Raw genomic sequence first — 21,409 nt, 5'->3', positions numbered from 1 at the left:
AAGTTTTAGATTCAACTTTCTAATGGCATATATATGTATTAACATGTTGTTCGTATCAAATTTACATTATATACTTTCAATTTACTATTTTAAAATTTATCGTAAATTTAATACACGAAATACAAAGAAGATATTAAAATGTTCTATATCTTCCTTAGTTTGTTAAAGCTATTATAGTCATTCTAAAGCATCGTACACTCAGATCTCTTGAACTATGTTTTATTTATCGTTTCAGCTCTATACTCTAAGAACTAAGTTTTTCGTATTTGTCTGTTGATGATTTACATAATTATTGGATTAATGAGGTCGTGGATAAAAACTTGTGTAGCTTGATTACAATCTTTTCATGTGGTCGATCGTACTATAATAATGACTCTATATATCGCCATATTGCATGTAGAAATATTATCTCGAGAGAGACATTTCTAGTGTTAGCATCAAATTCATTCTAGTGGTGGTGGGGGAACTGTAGGCTAAGAAAGAAACAATTTGGATATGTTATGATAATCAAAGTAACTCCTGTTATGTTTTCAGATTTGATTCTTTTGGGTAAAACGTAAATAAGTGTAGTGAATTTACATAGTGTGAGTCACATGAAACAAAACAGCAGCTACACTTTTTAAAAGTGAGCAACCAAATATCAAAATTTAAATTTCATAATCATGCAATTCATTACTTCTTTGATTTCAATAATACTTTTGGCACATTGTAGTGTTAGTTGACGGTGTCTGTTTGTAGTAGTATATTATTATTATTATTATTATTATTATTGAGTGAGAGAGCAGTTCATGCCATCAAAGTGACACTGGGGTAAAATATACGAAGCCCAATATACCCATCATGACTACCCGTCTGATAAGGGTACACCAGGCACATGCATCACAACCATATGTGCGCGACATGGTGATCTCATATCAAGATAAACAACACATGACCTTGCAGGTGGAGCCCAGTTAGAATTTTCTTCAGGTTGAGTAGCCCATCCCGCTCAAACGGTCCCTGAATAAGGGTTGTTTAAGGATGTTGAAAGAACCACCCATGTTTCCAGAGGTGAACTATTCAAGCCCCAAAGAATCCCTCTCAACACATGGCTATGATGCTCCCCACTACTTCTGCTCGTGATCAGAGATGCACATATCGCCAGCCACTAAGAGACATGCTCAACTGGTTAAGGTCAAACAACTGACAAGCAAATCTGTGGTATTGAGCAGAATATTTGCTGTAGCCCATCTTTTATACCAAGACAAAACAATGTACATGATAACACTTCCAATCAGTTAAGATCAGAAGCCATGAGAACCACTGTCTGGTACTGCATCAGGGCTATTATATTATTATTAGTAGTAGTAGTAGTAGTAGTAGTAGTAGTAGTAGTAGTAGTAGTAGTAGTAGTAGTTGTGTAGTAGTGTAGTAGTAGTAGTAGTAGTAGTAGTAGTAGTAGTAGTAGTAGTAGTAGTAGTGGTAGTAGTAGTAATGGCAGTAATATTATTATTATTATTATTATTATTATTATTCAGTAGTTTTATTTTTATAGCGTGCTTTCACTTCACTACCGAGCGCAGCTCTGTGTGCCTTGGGTATGTGCTGTGATTTGTTGTGATGCTCTGATGGTTATTGTATGGAAAGTGTTCTGCGTAGGATGTGTGCAGTGCCTAGTAGTGCAATTTTCTGTATGTTATATGTGTTTGTAAGTCCTGCTGTTTTTGTTATGTATTTGTCTGAATATTTTTTTATCATGCTTAATGCACCTACTATGATAGGAATTGTTTCTGTTTTCAGATTCCACATTCTAGTTACCTCTATTTCCAGGTCTTTGTATTTTGAGAGTTTCTCCATTTCTTTTAGAGACACGTTGTCATCTGCCGGTATTGATACATCAATTAGAAAGCATTTTTTTCTTCATGATCTCTGACAACTATATCTGGTCTGTTGGCCTTAATTTCTCTATCTGTGTGTATCGGCATATCCCAGAGTATGGTTGCTTTCTCGTTTTCTGTGACCTTTTCTGGTGTGTGCCTATACCATCTTTTTCTGTTGTTATTCCATAATGTTGGCATAGCTTCCAATGTATGTAGGTTCCAACTCTGTCATGTCTGTGAATATATTCCTTCTTAGCCAGGACTGGGCAGCTAGAGATAATATGATTTATTGTTTCTTGTCCATCTCCACATATTCTGCAGTTACTTGTAATATTTCTTTTCATTACATGTTTTTGGTAATTTCTGGTGGGGAGGCTTTGGTCTTGTGCTGCAATTAAAAATCCCTCTGTTTCTGCTTTGAGTCCTGAGCTTCTCAACCATTGCTGGGATTTTTCTTTGTCTATTTCTTTTGCGTTTAGTTTAGTCCAGTATTTACCATGAAGGGGCTTTTCTTGCCATCGTTTTAACATGGTTCGTTGCTGTTCTATTCTTAGTTTGGATTTCATTTGTTTTATAGCTTTTGTTGTTTCTTCATTTTCTTCTTCTTCTTCTTCATGTTTATTAGGTGGTATGATTTCTTGTTTGTATTTGTCAGCTTCCTTAAATACTGAGAACAGTTTTTTGTTTTGCTCGTGTTTTGCCGCTATCTGGATCAGTTTTCCTTCCTTCTGAAGTAGATATTTTTGCAGTCCTATGGTGGTTATTTTATAGTAGTTTTCCAGCTGTATAAGGCCTCTACCACCTTCTATACGTTGTATATATATAGTCTTTCTATGTCAGATTTTGGGTGATGCATCCTAGATCCTGTCATTATTTTTCTTGTTTTCCTATCTATTTTGGTCAGTTCATTTCGTGTCCAGTTAAGGATATTGTAGCTGTAACTTATAACTGGGACAGCCAAAGTGTTGATACCTATTACCTTGTTTTTAGCATTGAGCTCTGTTTTTAGTATTGATCTAACTCGTCTATAGTATTCTTTTTTTATTTTCTCTTTCATTTTTGTGTGTTGTGTCTTGTCTAGTTCATGGATTCCTAAGTATTTGTAAGTTTGGCTTTGGTCTAATTCTTTTATTTCATTGGTTTTATCTAGTGTGATGTTGTTACTCTTAACTAGTTTTCCTCTTTTCATGGTTACTTTGGCGCATTTTTCTAATCCAAATTTCATATCTATTTCTTTGGTAAATCCATGAACTGTCTTTAATAGTGTTTCCAGCTGTTTGTCATTTGCAGCGTATAGTTTTAGGTCATCCATATGTAAAAGGTGGCTGATCGTTTTGCCGTAACATTTATATCCGCATCCAGTTCTATTTAGTATATCAGATAGAGGTGACAGTGCCAAGCAGAAAAGGAGTGGAGAGAGCGTGTCTCCCTGGAATATTCCTCTTTTAATGGGGATGTCTTTGGTTTTCATGAGTCCCTCTTTTGTTTGGAGGTGTAGGACTGTTGCCATTTATTCATAGAGTGCTCTATGAATTTTATGATTGTTGGTGCTACTTTGTTAATGGCTAGTGTTTCGAGGATCCATGTGTGGGGGATGCTATCAAACGCCTTTTTGTAGTCAATCCAGGCCATACTGAGGCCTTTCTTCTTTCTGTGGCTGTCTTCAGTTATGGCTTTATTAATCATTAGTTGATCTTTACAGCCATATGAGCCTTTGCGGCATCCTTTCTGCTCTTCTGGGAACAGTTTGTTTTCGTCCAGGTGCTTGTTCAGCCTTTGCGATATCACTGCAGTAAATGCCTTGAACATAGTAGGGAGGCAGGTTATTGGTCTGTAGTTTTCTGGTTTTGCTGTTTCATTTGATTTGGGAATTAAGATGGTTTTCCCCTTCGTGAGCCATTCAGGCATTCATTGTCTCTGGCTCTGCTAGTATGTTGTTAAAGTTTTCAGCCAGCTTTTTGTGCATTCCTGTTAGATATTTCAACCAGAAGTTGGGGATCTTGTCATGCCCAGGTACCTTCCAGTTGCTTAGTCTTTGCAGTGCCTGGGTGACCTCTTCAGTTGTTATGGGGGTCCAAAGTTGTTTAGATGCCGAGTTTGTTATTTTGATACTCCTTTTTTTTGGTTGTTCGTTCGCCGACCATATTTCTCTCCAGAATTCTTCCAATTCTTCTGCCGTTGGTGCTGCAGTGACTTCTATTTTATTTTTGCCCAGTTCTTGGTAGAACTTTTTGGGGTTGGAGTTGAACTTTTTGTTTTGTTCAAAGAAGCGTTGGCGTTTCTCGTACCGGCGGATCCTTTGTGCTTTGGCAAGGATATCTTGCTTCAGCTTTTCTTTTATCTCAGGCAAATCTTTCTCTGTGATGTTATATTTGCGGAGTATTTTTGTTTTCCTTTTGTTGCTCAGTAGCGTTGATTGTTTGCTGATTTCATTAAGAATCGACAGATCTTTTCTAATTTTTTAAAATTTTGTTTTGGATGTTATTTATCCACAGGGTTTGTTTGGGTGGTGGTACTCCTGTTTGGGCGGGTTTGAGTGAGTATCCAGCTTCTTTTGTGGCTGCAGTGGCTGCTGCGTATATTAAGTCATTTAGCTCAGTGATATCACTTTTTTTTGTTTCAGTGGCTATTAGTTCCGTGACGGTTAGGTTTATGCTGTTTATAATTGGTGTTGTTATTTCGTTTATTTTGATTCTTGGGAGGTATGGTCGGTCGTCCATTTTGAGCTCTGTGGTTTTCAGTTCTTTGATTATCTTATTTTTCATATTATTATAATCATTAGGCTCCCCTTCGTTGTTTACATCGTGTTTGTTGGGAATGTTGCGTTTGTCTTCGTGTTTTACAGTTTCAGTGTTTATATTATTGGGCATTGTTATGTGGCTTCTATCTACATTTTCCTGGTGTATTTTTTTCTTTTAGATGTTCTATTTCTATTTCTGATATTTTTTTGTGTTGAGAATGTATCTTCGTACGTTAGCTAATTTATTAGGGTTCATTGCTGTATCCAAGTCTATATCTCTATTATTTTCCTTCCATATTTTATATGTATGTGTTGTTGTATTTTCATTTTTTAGGTAGAGCACTGCTGTGAAGTATGCGTGTAAGATAGAAATGTATTCCTCACGTGTCCATTTACGTCTTTTGGGTTTTATTTGCGGGACATGAGGTACAACGTCCGGCCCATTATTTTGACGGTCGTCGTTTTCGTAGGGTACCGGTCCGTTTATTTCTGTTGTCACATTATTTCGCACATGTAGTTTTTCGTACATTTTTTGTTGTAAGTTTAATGTACGTACCGCTCGATTGTTATTCTTGGGTTGAATAGTATCGGTGGCATTTAATTTCTTCGTAGTTCCTTTGTACATGGTGTTTGGGGTCGGAGATGATCGTGATGTTTCACGCATGTTTACATGTGTTGCGTTAGAGGTGGAGATGATATCGAGTCAAAATACATCATTTCGTTTCGAAAATAGTAATAATTTCAATTAGTATTACTTACTCGGATACAGTCCAATTCTTTGTTAGTAAATCTTTGGCTCCATAGGATGTCCTTGTTTTCGATGTTTGTGGATAGATTTCAGAGCTCTGTATTTTCCTTCTTACATCTTAAACGTCCCCCGGTGTTCTCTCTTAAACGTCCCCCGGTGTTCTCCCAGTCCCCCGGTGTTCTCCCCGTCCCCCGGTGTTCTCCCGTCCCCCTATTATTATTATTATTATTATTATTATTAGTAGTAGTAGTAGTAGTAGTAGTAGTAGTAGTAGTAGTAGTAGTGGTAGTGGTAGTGGTAGTAGTAGTAGTAGTAGTAGTAGTAGTATGTCGACGAAGAGCTTGTCTAGCCACATCCAACATACGTCACTAGAGTCACGTGATGTATTACTTGCCCCCACAACCACTTGCTAAAGGAAAGTCCTTCGATGCTTTTCACATAGAAAAACATCGACAACTAGATCCATCCTGGACGACATGTCAAAATGGCAATATGTTCAAGGATATCAAAACCTCACAACAATAAGAGTGCTTCCACGCATTTACTCAACTATAGACAAATATTCCTCAAACTTCACCATACTATTTTAAGAAAGGACTCATTGGATTGCTTAGATCGAGAGACAATTTTTCTGGAAAAGGAGATAAAGCAGATCTTACATTATAAACATATAGCTTAAACTTACTCTATTAGAGACTTTACATACGTGAACTAATTGCAGGTAACAGACTGCAGCAGAGTCAGTAACATTTATCATACAGGAACAGGCCACATCCTTAGACCAACATATCCTAAGCCCATTATAGGGCCCTCGAAATACACCTTGAAATACATTCTAAGATAAAGGAAATCCCTACATAAAAATTATAAATATTAAGCTAATCTTAAGACTGTCTTTGAAATATTTGGCAGTGCTAAATGTGTTTTAATGCTACAAAATAAATTTCATCTTAACTAAGAACTTGTTTACAATAAATTCCCCTAGACTTCCCTAATATAAGTTCATTTTTCCCATGGGGTAACTTTACTACTTATAGATGCTAGAATTACCCTTACGTAGGGAATGTTCTCTGTGTCTAATGGAATTACGAAAAAATGAGACAAACACAAAACTGGATTTACATATAATTAACCAATATATCACTATATCTCGTGGAACCCCTAATGATCTCTCAGGAAACCTCAGAACTTTGCGAAATCCCGACTGGGAAAAACGTTCCACTAGAAACACTGAGAATGATAGCTATAATTCATATAATATAGAGGATAGATATCCAAATATTAGCTCCAGCTAATGTGTCAACACAACAACGTAGCCTAGCTATTCTATATTACAAAATGACACTGTAAAAAACCCAAAAAACTATGGAATTTTAGTATCCAGAGAGAACAGAAAATCATACATAATATGGATGGCATAATTTTACATATTGAAAATAACCATAGTATGTTAATTATTGATATTGCAATGTAAAATGATTATGTTATGCTGGAACGAGCAGAACAGCTAAGAAATTACAACGAGCCCTTTTAAGCTTGGTTGACGAGGAAACTCAACCACTTTTGTTAAGGTGTCAGGTCACATAAGTATAGTTATAAGTACGTTCATAAAGTAGTAATACAAAGGTCTGTAAATATGGTTAGAATATGTTCACGTAGCGTGTACTCATTTTAAACAGTAGTTGTATACTCTTCAGTGTTTTACTGGTTTTTCTCATTGAACTGCAGCTATGCTGGTGTGCTTGTCTTGAAGGTCTTTGTTGAAAACCTCACCCATAGTACATACTTTAAGTCTGGTACTAATTTTATTGGCCTTGTTGCCTAAATGTTTAGTTACAAGAACATAAACAAACCAACACCAGATGCCAAGCAGTGAGAGATAAGCACACACACATGTATGTGTATGTACTTTTTTTACCAACTCTGGAGGGATGAATGGCAAAGTTAACCTAGTGGTGTTCTGCAACCTACTGGCGCATGCTGATAATAGGTCCATTCACTTGAGCCATCGCACCAAACTCACCCACATTTTAGCAAATTCAGTAGAGGACACTACACCACTCTTATCGACTTGCACGTAAAGAGGAAACTGATACATGTTTGGTCGAATGCTTTCAATCTTGTTCACTAGACAAGCTCTGTTGCGTTAGCCACTAGACAGAAAAAAATCGCCTGCTTTTCTCGACTTATAGTAAGCGTGATAAGGAAAGACCATGTGATTTGAGGCTAAGAGTAAACGCATATAAAGGAAATCCTACTAAATGAAGAAGACCAATAAAAGAAAAAAATGTAGCGCAAACAACACAAGATGAAAAATTGTGTATATAACACAGCATGATAACAAAATGAGGAGGAAAAGAATCTAGCAAGAAAAAAAAATGAAACAAAAAATAATTCTTAGCCCCTCTACCGAAGAAAGTTATGTAAATGAGATTAACATAAATATTTCAAAACAAACAAGCCATGCGTTACATGAAACCCATGGGCTACCGAGGAAAAGCCATAAGTACTTCCCCAATGTTTATTTAATCAAAATTAATCTTTATAAGATTGTGAATGACACTGGATGTCAGTAACTGAGGACACACTTTCACTACATACAGTTTATTGTTTTGTTCACTAATCGTTATCACAGTGTCTTATTATTTGAAACAATAGATCTATGGGTCGTACTTAGTCGCTCGGTAGACTACCACTGAGTCTTAGGTCTGCTAAATGGAACTCATACAGGGGTTAGTCACCTACCCGCCCCCCGCCCCAAATGGAAAAACTAAAAAAGACGATGTCACCTTCAGTATGATAGAAATAGGGACTTGTTATCTTAGAAAATTCTGAAGATTCGTCTTGCAACGCCAAAACCAATGCAATTATCAAACACAAAGAGTAATATTGCTTGTATGTTTGCACGCACACACACACACACAAATAGATAGACAGATAGATAGGTAGACAGATAGATAGGTAGACAGACAGATAGACATATAGATAGAAAGATACACACACATATATACATACACACACACACACACACATATATATATATACACACACACAAATACACATACATATTTATATATTATTATTATTTCAAGGTCACAATACATGTATTAAACCGCTACTAATTGTTTCATATGTTAAGAGAACTCAAACATATTCTTCAGGCGCAAATCACATATAACGAACTAAATGTAGACTTTGTTTGGCTGAAAGAGCACAGATCCTGTTCAGATCTAAGATCCATAACTCTCTATTGAACTCCTTGAACTCCAGATCATAATTTTTCAGTGGTTGCATGCATATGAATAAATATATTCTGAAATATTGAAAAATTCCGCCTATTCTTGACTAACTTGATATCTTTCCAGCCTTATCATTTAAGGCCTAAGGATGATAGAACTTTTTACCTTTGGACTCTTGTTTCGTTTTCCGTTTTTCGTTTTCTGTTGTTTACTGTCTGCATTTCCTATATGCTGCCTTCTCAGCTTCATCGCGTATATTCTATTTATTCAATTTTTTAGTTCGTTGTGATATGTGGTTTGCACCAGAAGAATATGTTTGAAAACATTTAGTTTTAAATCTCTGAGCGGGAAGTAAGTAGTAACAGTACTACAGAGTAAGTTCTATTTGCCAACGTAAATTGGTAGTCTTGGTTAGGACGATATTAGTACCTTTTTTTAGCCCCCGTGATAACTGACTGTGTTTGACTTTAAAAGTATATATCACGATCAATACATAGTGCTGCCATCTCGAGCCAACAGTTATCTTGTGCCAATGAAGAAAATAACCCAGAAACCATGGTCCGCAGGTACCGTTTAAGGCTGAGTGGGAACATTAGCTCCCTTGTTCGAAGTATAAGAACGCAGTTGTTCGTCAGTATCCCGCTAGAAAAGATGTTTTCCTGGGTCTAAAAAAAGTAGTAACATCATCCTAACCAAGAGTGCCAATTACGTTGGCAAATAGATTTCACTCACTCACTCTCTCTCACTCTCTCTCTCTCTCTCCCTATATATATATATATATATATATATATATATATATATATATATATATATATATATATATATATATAGTATGTATGTATGTATGTATGTATATGTATGTATGTATGTATGTATGTATGTATGTATGTATGTATGTATGTATATATGATATATTTGGGTTATGATTATTTTCACAACCTATTAACCCTATACTATAATTCAATGAAAAATTTTATAAAAATTAGGAAGCTAACATATATTTTGCTTTATTTGACAAAAACGTCACCCCAACTTAAGAAATTGATCACCACTTTTGATCCAAATCATGCAAAATTCTAGTGGGGTGATTCATAATGCCTGCTCAAGTTTTTACCAAACTTGATGCGCTGTCTGAATGCAATGCAGAAATAGTATACCTGAAATTTTATCTTTCTAGTTGAAGTAGTTTCGGAATTATTAGTGTTTTAAACTATAATCACAAGGTGTCACTAGATTCCTACTTCAGTATTTCCGCTGCCTAAATCCTTGTAAACACAAGAGAGGTGTGGAATAAAAGTGTAATCATACATTTTAAAGATTACTGAATTAAAATTGCTCTATGCAAATGTTTAAAACTAGGATATTTTAAGACAGAAGCCACTATACGCATTCGATATCATAGAAAATTAAAAGCAACACATGTTTTTAACTTTATAGGTTTAATTCCAATTTTAAATAATTGTATAAGAGAAAGGGTGCTGAATGTTAGCAAATTTTAAAACATATCAAAGAATTGATATGTTTTGTTAGATAAAATAAATCGAAGCTGAAGTTTTTCCATCTTTTCACAGACATCGTAAATATTTTGATGGTACTTGATTTGCACGTTCTACACTATGATTTGTTCTGGGAATTTCCAGTTTTGATGGTTCTCGACTCGAAAAGTTTTTTACAGAATTCAATGCTTTTTTTATGAACTTGCAGGCTACCACATAACTTCTGATAATCATGTGCATTGAGAATTTGGTCAGTAAACCAAAAATCTGCCCCAGGTGTAAGAGATGAATCGACAAACATTGACAAACAAAACTCTTTTCTCTGGTAGAAGAATAAATGGTTTACTGACCAAATTGCTCGAGAATTCCATCTTGCATTACTTTAATTGGGTATTTTTTTTAAAACTTTGCAGTAGGAAATTTGCCGGTTTTTTCAAAGAAACGAAAGACTCTGATCAAATGAAATAGAAATTTCCTGTCTTCTCGCCATCCTACTGATTCAGTAATCTTTTCTTCGCCATTGTTGAAATTAACATGGTGTTTTTCGTAATTACTTAAAAGCTCTGGGATAATGCATATGCAGTGTTAGGAGATTACTTTTTTCTTCAAGTTCGTTATCCATTTCATCACAAAGAACCAAAACATTGCAATTCTATCAAACACTTTTGAGCAAACGGTCTTTGCAACTGAATGATAATGCCATTTCTTTTCTCAGTGTTCACACTCGTTGTATCAGCGACAATCATCCTTGCACAGATCCATGAATTGTATTAATCTAAAACAGCTGTTATTCCTTTCACAATAGTATCGGCTTCTCCAATTGGCAATTCGAGTACTTCTAACTTAACTTCTCTCTGTTAATTTTTTAAACTAGCACTTGATATTCTTGGTCATCAATACGTTTACGCTTAAAATGCAATGACCAAGTTTCTAAATGTAGTGTTTTCTTCGTTTCTTTTTTAGTTTAACGGCTTCTTTGATAGTCGTTTTGTAAATTACAAATTGGGAAGGAGTCCCGGCAGTGATTCCATCTTGAGATAACTGACGACAAATTGTTGCTGCTTTTTGGGTTGATAGCTTGGAAGATATTACTAACCTGGTTGCAGCTCCAGTTTTGCTATACCTCCTCCTTGTTTGTATGGATTGTTCATATGATTTTTCGGACACTTGATATTTACTTTCAATCTCTGCTTCAGACGTTGACGATGACACTGGAGTTGCTCTGGTTAAAGTTGGCGTTAAGGACACTTTTCAACTTTTGGATGGATAGTTTTAGAACTGGCTGAGTTTCCAATTCCATACCCAACTTATCCCTTGCTTTCAATTTGAAGATAATATAACCTTATATCCTCACTGCACAGCCATTCACTGTTTTCCTTTGTGATGTTAAAAATTCCTTTCAATAAATCGTATTTTCCTCGTTTTACACATTTATCGTAGATATTTAGCACTTTTTCTACTTTTGCTTGTACATTTTGAATTGATAAATATGGGAAATTTATTATTTTTTTGCCATAAAAACGGTACTTCGTTCGGAATTTCATTTATTCTTTCCTTCCTTCCTTTGATGGTACATCGAAGGAACAGGTAGCAATCGACAATTTGAAGTTTTATTGGTATTCTGCAGTTGTTTTCCAAGGAATGCATTTCTAGAGGAAGAGATTCTTCGTCTAGATTCTTTTGTTTCTTTGAGTGACACAAGCACTTCTCTTATGAGACATTATTTTCGATACTCTAGTTGCATAAGCCTACTGTTATGAAAAACAGTTAATATAGTCAGAGTTTTTAGCGTCACAGAAATAAAAAAGGAGAGGAAGAGGAAATTTTCTAAAGTAGGGCCTAAGTAGTAACAAATTAAAAACTCTATGACTCCTAAAAGTTGAAGACTGAAATTTGAGATATACTGCTTCTGCACTGAATTAAGTCAGCACACCAAGTTTGGTAAAACTTGAGTTGGCTTTATGAAACCCCTAGAATTTTGCATGATTTAGGTCAAAAGTGGTGTTAGATTTCTTTATTTGGGAGTGACGTTTTTAAAAAAAAAAAAAAATAAAGGTTATTTTCCCTACTTATATAAAATTGTTCATCGACTTTTGATGCAGGAAATTGTTTACTTCCCAAAAATCATCAAAAAGTCATAATCCTAATATATGTATGTATGTATGTATGTATGTATGTATGTATGTATGTATGTATGTATGTATGTATGTATGTATGTATGTATGTATGTATGTATGTATGTATGTATGTATGTATGTATGTATGTATGTATGCATGTATATATATCTATGTATGTGTGTGTGTGTGTGTGTGTGTGTGTGTATTCGTATGCCTGCAGGCGTTGGCGATCATGTTTCTCCCTAATAATGTCTTAAGATACATGATATTTCTTGTGAAAGGTACTGAAGTAGTTTCCTGATACCTTCTGCGGGTTTCTTTACAATCTGTTCTACTTGTCCCCTGCTTCTCGATCTTATCCATAAGGCAATGATTGAAACAAACAAACAGTAAAAGATAAATCGAACTTAGTAAAGTAAGTGAATAAAAAATAGAGACCTAAAATAATGAAATAATGAAACATAAATTATTGACGAGAATTAACAAATTATTGTGATTAAAACCAGTCCGAGGAAAATTACCATCAATACCAAGTCATTTTAATTACAACAACGAGAGTATCAGTGGCATTCTGTTAGGATATTTCATTATGGTAATTTTAGAATATATTTGTTGATATAACATGATGGTTACCAGCCTCCTTTGGGAACTATTAAAAAGAAAAAGAAGCAGTTCAGCTTTAAGATACATTCTCCCGAAATTGTGGAGTGAAATGAAGAATTGTATGGGTTTTGTGGGGTACAATAATACATCATTGGAAGTAGGAGCAAACTACCTAGATATTTTTTAAATAACAATATATCCAGGTTATCTACACTTATATGATTTTGCCGTCAAGCAATAATAATCCTGTAAAGACGGTTGAAAAAGCAAAATGGAAATAAATATGTAGAATACTAATACAAGAACAACTTCGTGATTAGAAGGTGGCAGACACCAAATGCTGTTGATAGAAATTACAGGAAAATACCATATTTTGTAAAATTTAGATGATAACGCTCCTTAAAATAAAGGCTTCTCACCAACAAATTAGCCTAGCTTAGAGTAACATAAATGTTTCCATGAAGTAGATTACATGTAACCTCAAGATGCAATGGTTGCACAATGATACACATTCTTGGGAAAGCAAGTAACTGATTGGATTAATGTCAGTACATGACTCGTGATTACTTTTGACGAATTCAGTAATATGAAATGCAAAAGATGATCTAATATCAAAATACCACTCGGCTTTTTATCCGATACTCGAATGAATCTTCACCCAAATAATAACTGTTTCGGATATAAACACAAGTCCTAAAATCTGGATGTGAGGATTAGTCGATTAAATTGACTACGGGGCTTGATTTTGTCAATAAAAGATGAAAAAGGCAAAAGGATGAAACAAGCAGAAGTGGTCTCTTCGGGATTTGAACCTAGCACGTAAAAAGCCGAAATGAATGCCTTTTGACATGCATTTTTTTTTTTTTTGGTATCCTAACAATTCTGTCAGAACAGGACCCTAATAATAATATTAATAACACTAATGTAAGAATTTCCACCAGACTGCGTAAAATTACGAACCGAGGTAGTGCCAATGTATGGGAGTGTATTAGGTTGGTTTTGGTCTGTAGGGAATAGTTGTTAGAAGTGAATTTTAAGAAGACGAAAGTTATTTATAGACTTCATGATTTGTTCACTCTGTCAGTGAACGATAACTATTAGCTGGTTATTTTAACAACATAAGCAAGTGGCAATTGCCTGGAAAATCATATTTTATGCCCTTCTATTCTATCATCTCATTAATGACACGACTTTTATGTTAAACAGTGAAAAGTACACATCCTGTGAATGCAAGAGTATGTGAAGAACAACATTAAATCATCGGATTAATGTTGCACCTGTTACATTGACGTACAAACAAATGCGCTCACACACACTTATATATATATATATTTATATATATATATATTATACAAATATGTATACACAAGTTCATAAATATATACATATACATATATATATATATATATATATATATATATATATATATATATATATATATATATAATATATATATATATATATACAATTAAATATAAGGATAAAAATCTATAAAAGAATTTAACAAGTAGCTAACGTGAAAAACCAGTTAAGGGAAAAAATGTATACGAAATATATCATTATTACCCTTAAATATATATACATTCATTATATTCAGGGCTATTACTACACGTAAATGCCTCACGCTGTAAGGGACTCTTAAAGTCAAAACTACTTTAATAAATATACACGGTACCGAAAAGGGGGAATGTAACTCGGAAGTCGCCTCTTAAAAACAAATTTAGCCGCAATGAATGTGTTGTGTGTGTGTGTGTGTGTGTGAGTGTGTGTTGTGTGTGTGTGTGAGTGTGTTGTGTGTGTGTGTGTGTTTGTGTATGTAGGTATATATATATATATATATATGTATATATATGTACATACACCCATACATATATACTCCCAGGGAAATGCTACAACTATCTTGTATTCTCATGATGAGAATGTCAACTATGATGGACACGTTTATAAAGAGAGCACAAAGAATGAATACCTCAAGAAAGTTGAAAACGATATGGCCTTCTGACGTTTCAGTTTACAAGTATATCGTCTACACAACACTTTGCGGTGCCTATCTTCATGTCTACACTTGATCTTCTGAACTGGATATTATAAGAGTTGAACAAGATAGTCGCACAAACTCATAAACTTCTCAGTATTACCGAAACTCCAACTTTTAGAGAACGACGTTGACACTCTTCATATTAGCAAATGTTTTGACCATATTTGCTTTCACAAATACTGTGGCTTTCATTAGGCTCGCATCTTTTGTATCGAGAATATTTTGCCAGATTGCCCTGTCGCAATGTGTGCTGCTGAAATCCTCTCCGGCCTGGATTCTTTCAACTATAATCTATCTCTAGGCTCGGTTATATGTCCGCTTTCCTTGGGACCCAGCAAGTAAAATGTAATCAAAATGATAAAATAAGTTGATCAAGTTTTTGCTTCACCGTATATATGACATCCTAGCCGTAACGTATACACTTCTATCATTCACCTGCTAAATAACTCGGACAAAACTACTATTTCATCCTTAAAATGATCTTCAGCAAATAGAATTATTTAAAATGGTCTGGAACGAAGGAGATTCTATTTCGCAAAAGCATTAATAAATAGAATAAAATGAAAATAACGACGGGCATTGAGGATATATTCTATATATCATTTACTTGACAGAAAACTGTATTTATGAGAAACAGAATCTCATAGAACCTTTCACTGACGATGGAAGTATAGAATATAGTTTAATATATTACGTGCGCGCGTGTATGGTGTCTGTTTATGATAACGTTATCAAATATATCGTTTATTTATGAAGGTAGTGCGCTATTGGCAAGAGATTGGCCTGCGCCTTCTATCCGATAGAAAGACTGTGTAGTGGACTCGTTTGGTTAGTCTTATCATAGACATCTAGTATTTATCGTAGTAATGCTGTCTTGATATTTAAGACCTAAAAAATAGAACCCCAATCGAAAAACTTGAAAGTTCGAACACAGTTAGTGTAACTAGGACAAACTGAACAACATTTTGCTGAACAATCATATTGAAGGAGGTCAATGGAAGAACATTTTATATAAATATTTGAAATATTCTTCCAATTTAAGAACGTAAAATTGACGTAACAATTCATCTTAAGTAGTACTATATTTGCCGTGTCAATGTATAACATAACTTTTTTCTCTTTTCTATTTCTGTAGGAGGCAAAATCATTTTAGTGGTGACAAAAATATGTGAAAATTTACTTTTCGCAATTAGACACACTATCATGGAAACTACAAAACTAATTATATTGTCGACAGCTGTTGGTAGCATGCCATCAGCCTTTCAATTTAAGGGATATTTGCTATGCTGCAAATAGAAATAAGCGTATAAAAATATATTGGATTTTCCCTTGTTATGATACCTTATAAAAATGTCATATAGAGCCATCGACTTGACTTGATTTTCAACTATCAACATTTAGAAATATATACTGGAGTGAAATCTCTGAAGCATTGAAAATGAAGGGTTTTTTTTTTAAGATTTTGATTTCTTTTAATAGTCCTTTTCTATATTAGACGTTGTATTTGCATGTATTTATAATTTTATATTATATGTAATATTTAGGATCACTGCCAGATTGGGGATGTTATTCTTTGTAGCACTTTATTTATAGATTTCATATTTATATTCCAAATTAAACAATCCTATTTCTGAAATTACTAAGCGCAATGAAACATCACAAACGGAAATGTTTGTTTTTTTTTTGTTTTCTGTTTTCTTTTTCACGCTCTGTTATCTTCCATTATTTTAGGGTGTGTTATTAGTAATTTGGGATTGGCTGTAAAGAGATAATAGGGAGAAGGATTTAAGCAAACATTCGAAAGAGTGTGTAAGTGGCGCGTGTAACATAGCAGTTTTGAACTCGAATTAAGTAGTGTGTGTGTATGTGTGTGTGTGCGTTTGTGTATGTATTTGTGTTTGGAAGAGAATACGATCCAGTACTATGAGAAGCGACGGATACAGTCTTAAGCAGGAATATATGAAGGTATATTTATGCATAATTGCATATGTTCGTAAAGGCAGCTTAAATTTTCTGAGTGCGTGTGACCTGTGTGTGTGTGTGTGTGTGTGTGTGTGTGTGTGTGTGTGTGATAATCTTAATATAAGGACTAAGAAGACAGCTATTCAATGAACTATTATTTACTTTTATTTGACTCTTAATTAAATCCAGCACCTGAATAGGCGTTCAAAGTTACTCGACTCTCAGCAAGACAGCCTTATATTATAAATGTTAGATATTGGATCATTAAATTCAGTGATGAAAAAAAGCAGTTGGGAAAAGTAACAAAAAATAATAGTACCTTAATCTTATTATATCTCATTAATTTAATTAATTACAATTCTAAATAGTTCACGTGAGTGACCATTTGGACTTCACATCTCATAACATATCCACATTTGGTAAACTATTCCAACAGTCTGACTTGGGACTAAAGAAAATGAATAAAATGTTTTGAATGGTACAACAATGCACTATAATACAAACAATGGGCTATATACCTGTTGTAATTTTTATGAGGACAACGATTGATGATTACAAATTTTTTGTCATGTTTTGTTATGATTGAGTTTTATATTAAAATGACGCAACATTTGGAATATTATAATATAAGAGTGGAGTATATTAAAACGCCTGTTCCAGTGAAACACATTCAAATTAGTTTATGTATGTATGTATGTATGTGTGTACGTACGTGTATGTAAGGTCACTTTCGAGTGCTACTGGTAACATGTAACCCAGTACTACCTGTTGCATTGTCGGGTCGTCGGCGACTAAACCGAGAACCCCACCAAGCTCGCTTGGTGAGGAGGGTGTTTATTGGTCACCCTGCGGGATGAAAAACAAAACCCGTCAAAGGGCGGAGGAACTCTTGAGAGCCAACGGCCATCCAATAAATGTCTTAAGGCTGTATCATGCGCGGGGACATAGAAATAATCGGATTGAATACCCGATCGCGCAGTTAAACCATTGGGAGTGAAGGACTCCTAGCCTTTGTCAGGGCATCCTTCTAGGAGAAGGTAACTCAGGTAACTAGGATAACTCCGACATAAAACCTGCGGCTCAGTGGTTACCGATGATGTTGACTTGTTCTTCTTTTCGGATTATGGCTGCTGTTGCTTAGTGAGTGGGATTGACTCAGTGCACAGCCTTTCCTCACTTAAAAAAATATCTTCTTGCACAGGCATTGCACGATAACAACATTGATTAAGCTTCGTGCAATGGTCATACTCGATAACGAGGGGGCAGCCACCATGTACGTACGTATGCGCGCACGAGTAGTGGTATTTATTAGATTAAATTTTTTTACTTGTTTTAGCCATTAGACTGTTTAGCCATTAGACTGCGGCCATGCTGGGGAACCACCTTGAAGAATGAATTCACCTCAGTGCTTATTTAAAAAAATCTGGTACTTATACTACCGTTCTTTTTTGCCGAACCTCTACGTTACAAGGATGTAAACTCACCACCACCGGTTGTCAAGCAGTGGTAGTGGGGGAAAACGCAGACATTAAGGCACACAGAAACACACACACACACACACACACACACATGGGCTTTTTCAGTTTCCGTCTACCAAATCCGCTCACTGGGCTTTGGTAGGCATGAGGTTATAATAGAAGACACTTGCCCAAGGTGCTACGCTGTGGGCCTGAACCCGGAATCATGTGAATGCGCAAAGCAAGCTTCTTACCACACAGCCACGCCTGTTGAAATTTTAAAATTTTATATTTTTCACTCTGTAATTTCCTTCCTTAAATAATGAAATATTCAGTGAGAAATAAAGAAAGTACTATTATAATCTTTATTATTTATGATTTAAGAAATGTATGAAGAACTTCTTCTCTTATAATAAAAACGAATTATATAAGCCTGAGAAACGTGCATAAAAATGCTTAAAGTCAACAGATACTGTTAACGATATTTACATAGCTCCCTAGCACAGTGATTTTTTGGGACGGTCCGATACAAATCCTTAATAGGCACTATAGCAATATTTTCAGAAGTGATTGTGTGTCATTCCAGTTGTATCAATTACAAACAAGATAACAGCCACATTTCTTAACTGTGATATCCAAGACAAGTGATTCACGGCATTATATCCATTTGGTATTACCTGTGACGATCGTCGCTATTGTCATTTTTGTTGCAGGAAATGATATCAAGTTTATTATTTGTTACATTGTGGCCTAACATTGTTAATTTTGAAGACGGTTTGAGGTTTATATGAATCCCGCATATTTTGTTTTATCTTGAAGTAATTTTATAGGGGTTTCTACTGCACTACGAGGTACACCTCTGTTTTCCTATCGTATTGTCTTTTGGAGATTTAGAATGTAGAATTGTGTTTATATACTAGATCATGTTTACTTTGGTGGTGGTGGCGGTGGGGGAATTGTGAGATTTCTTATTGTTAACAGTTTTATTTTAGCTTTTCGCTTATTTGTTGTTTTTTTTGGGGGGGGGATGTGCAATCAATGTGAAGCTGTGTTATTTTGGTGGGTGGTGTTTGTGTCTCGTTTATGCTTTTTTGAGTTTATGTATTCTATTATCAGCTGGTAATTGTGAAGAGTATGTGAGAGTATAGGTCATGATATTTTGATGGTGCCGCTTGTTTAGATATGTGTTGAATGAATCGTGTTATATGAATGGGTGGAAGAAAATGTGTTGAATGTGAGTTGTTGGTGATATAGTATCGGGTGACCATTATGTAAAAATATATGCAGTGTTATTTTATTGGGGATAGTTGTTCAATTATGGGTGTGTGTGCTCTGGGCGTGTAGTGTTTTGGCTGTCTGTACTTTGTACAAAGCTTGATAACTTTTCCTATATGATGGTGATGGCTTTACTAATTTCGCATGGGATATCGTAGTTCAACAGGCCCATCTGTTGACACTAACATATGCCTTAGAGAAATCCACGAAGACGAGTGATTAATTTTGTTTGCAAATTCTGAGTTCTTTTATGATTCTTCTAAAACTAAGGATTTGTGTTTGTTTTGATTTGGCTTTGTGGAAGTCGTTTTGGTTTCGTCGTAGGATGTAATTACAATGAAGGGAAATTCTTATCAAGATGACGTAGTTACAGATTTATCACAGGTGACTGTATTTTAATTCTTCCATAATTCTGAGGTATTTATTCTACTTTAGAAGTGGAATAGTTGATGATTATTTACTTTATAGATGTAGTTACAGAAGTACAATAGCTGTGTGGAAAATATGTATGTTATCTAAAATCTGGATAGTTTTAATCTGTTTATGCATTTTTTAACCTCTTCTATGATAAGCAAACCCTTCTCGATTGGTAGGCTTTCTGTTATTCAAGTCTGGTGTTGTATAGCGCTAAACGTGCTGACAGTAAAGGAGACATTACAATGCACAAACGTGACTGTACCATCTTTGTCTGCATATAGGATTGCAACTTTTGTGAATATTGAGAAACATTCCTTCATTTTATAGGGAATCAAAAGTGACTCAGAAATTGAGTGTCGAATCGGAGACTCTAGCTTTAGTTTTGTTGCGTTGTGAATTCATATCGTCAATTTGCTGATAGCCTACTAAGGGTGCAACTTTTTGAGCAACACTTTCTGTTTGAGCTGGTACCTTAGCCTTTGATGTCCATAATCTAGTCCGCAAGGTAGAAATTCCTTCTCTGTTTGGGTGTTGTCTAATAGCTTTTACCTTCCTGGTTCCTCTAGCAAGGCAGCAGTCACTATTTGATCACAGCTAGTTACCGGTTACTGCCAAATTCAGAAATCTATACTGAGTTGAAGTGGCTTAGTGTTTAGCAATTCGACTTACTCGGTTCTTCTTGTAGGTGCAATTGTTGCGGCTCAGAATAGACATGGGTGTCGTGTCACTTAATTCTTCTTAAAACCTATGCCCTAACAACAGATGTTTAAAGTTATATTGAGAAATTATGTAGTAAGTGCTTTTGGGAAACATATGACCAGCGCACTCCCGAACCCATGTTCAAAAATATATTTTCTGATTAACAGAAAACAGAAACTACGGTTAAGATTTCCTTTTATATGATACGTGCTCACGTCGGGCTGTAATTAACTTTCGTTCGCATCAGTTGTATATTCGAAAAATTAGGTACCAGACTTCGCCGTTTTATAAAATCAAACATTTGTTGCTTTGCACCTGTGTAAATTATCATTATCTAATATTAATCCTTTCTACTATATAGGGACAAGGGTTGAACTCTTGTGAGAGGGGGTGAGTCGATTATATCGACCCCTGTACTCAACTGGTATTTATTTCATCGACCCTGACAGGTTGAAAAGCAAGGTCCACCTCGTCGGAGCTTGAGCTCAGAACATAAAGACTGACGAAATGCTGCTACACATTTTGTCCTGCGTGCTAACGATTCTACTCGTTCACCGCCTCAGCATGTAATAATAATAACAATGATTTATTATTCTTGTACAGGGATGAGTGAATAAGACCTCCAATATAACCACTACCACCACCAAAATCGCGGTGCCGTTGTCGTCATCGTTGTCGTCATCGTTGTCGTCATCATCATCATCATCATCATCATCATCATCATCATCATCATCATCATCGTTATCATCATCACCATT

At 35.2% G+C, this 21,409-nt stretch overlaps 1 protein-coding gene across 1 annotated transcript in view; it reads left to right on the top strand.

The window, feature by feature from the left end:
- Nucleotides 1-21,409, top strand: part of LOC115213637 (A disintegrin and metalloproteinase with thrombospondin motifs 16) — a 408,361-nt gene that overhangs the window by 217,084 nt on the left and 169,868 nt on the right. The gene's annotated exons all lie outside the window — the stretch shown is intronic.

This window comes from Octopus sinensis, linkage group LG1 (assembly GCF_006345805.1).
Source record: "Octopus sinensis linkage group LG1, ASM634580v1, whole genome shotgun sequence".
NCBI lineage: Eukaryota > Metazoa > Mollusca > Cephalopoda > Octopoda > Octopodidae > Octopus > Octopus sinensis.
Note: the sequence above shows the minus strand (reverse complement) of the source record. Positions and strands in the feature narration are given on the sequence as shown.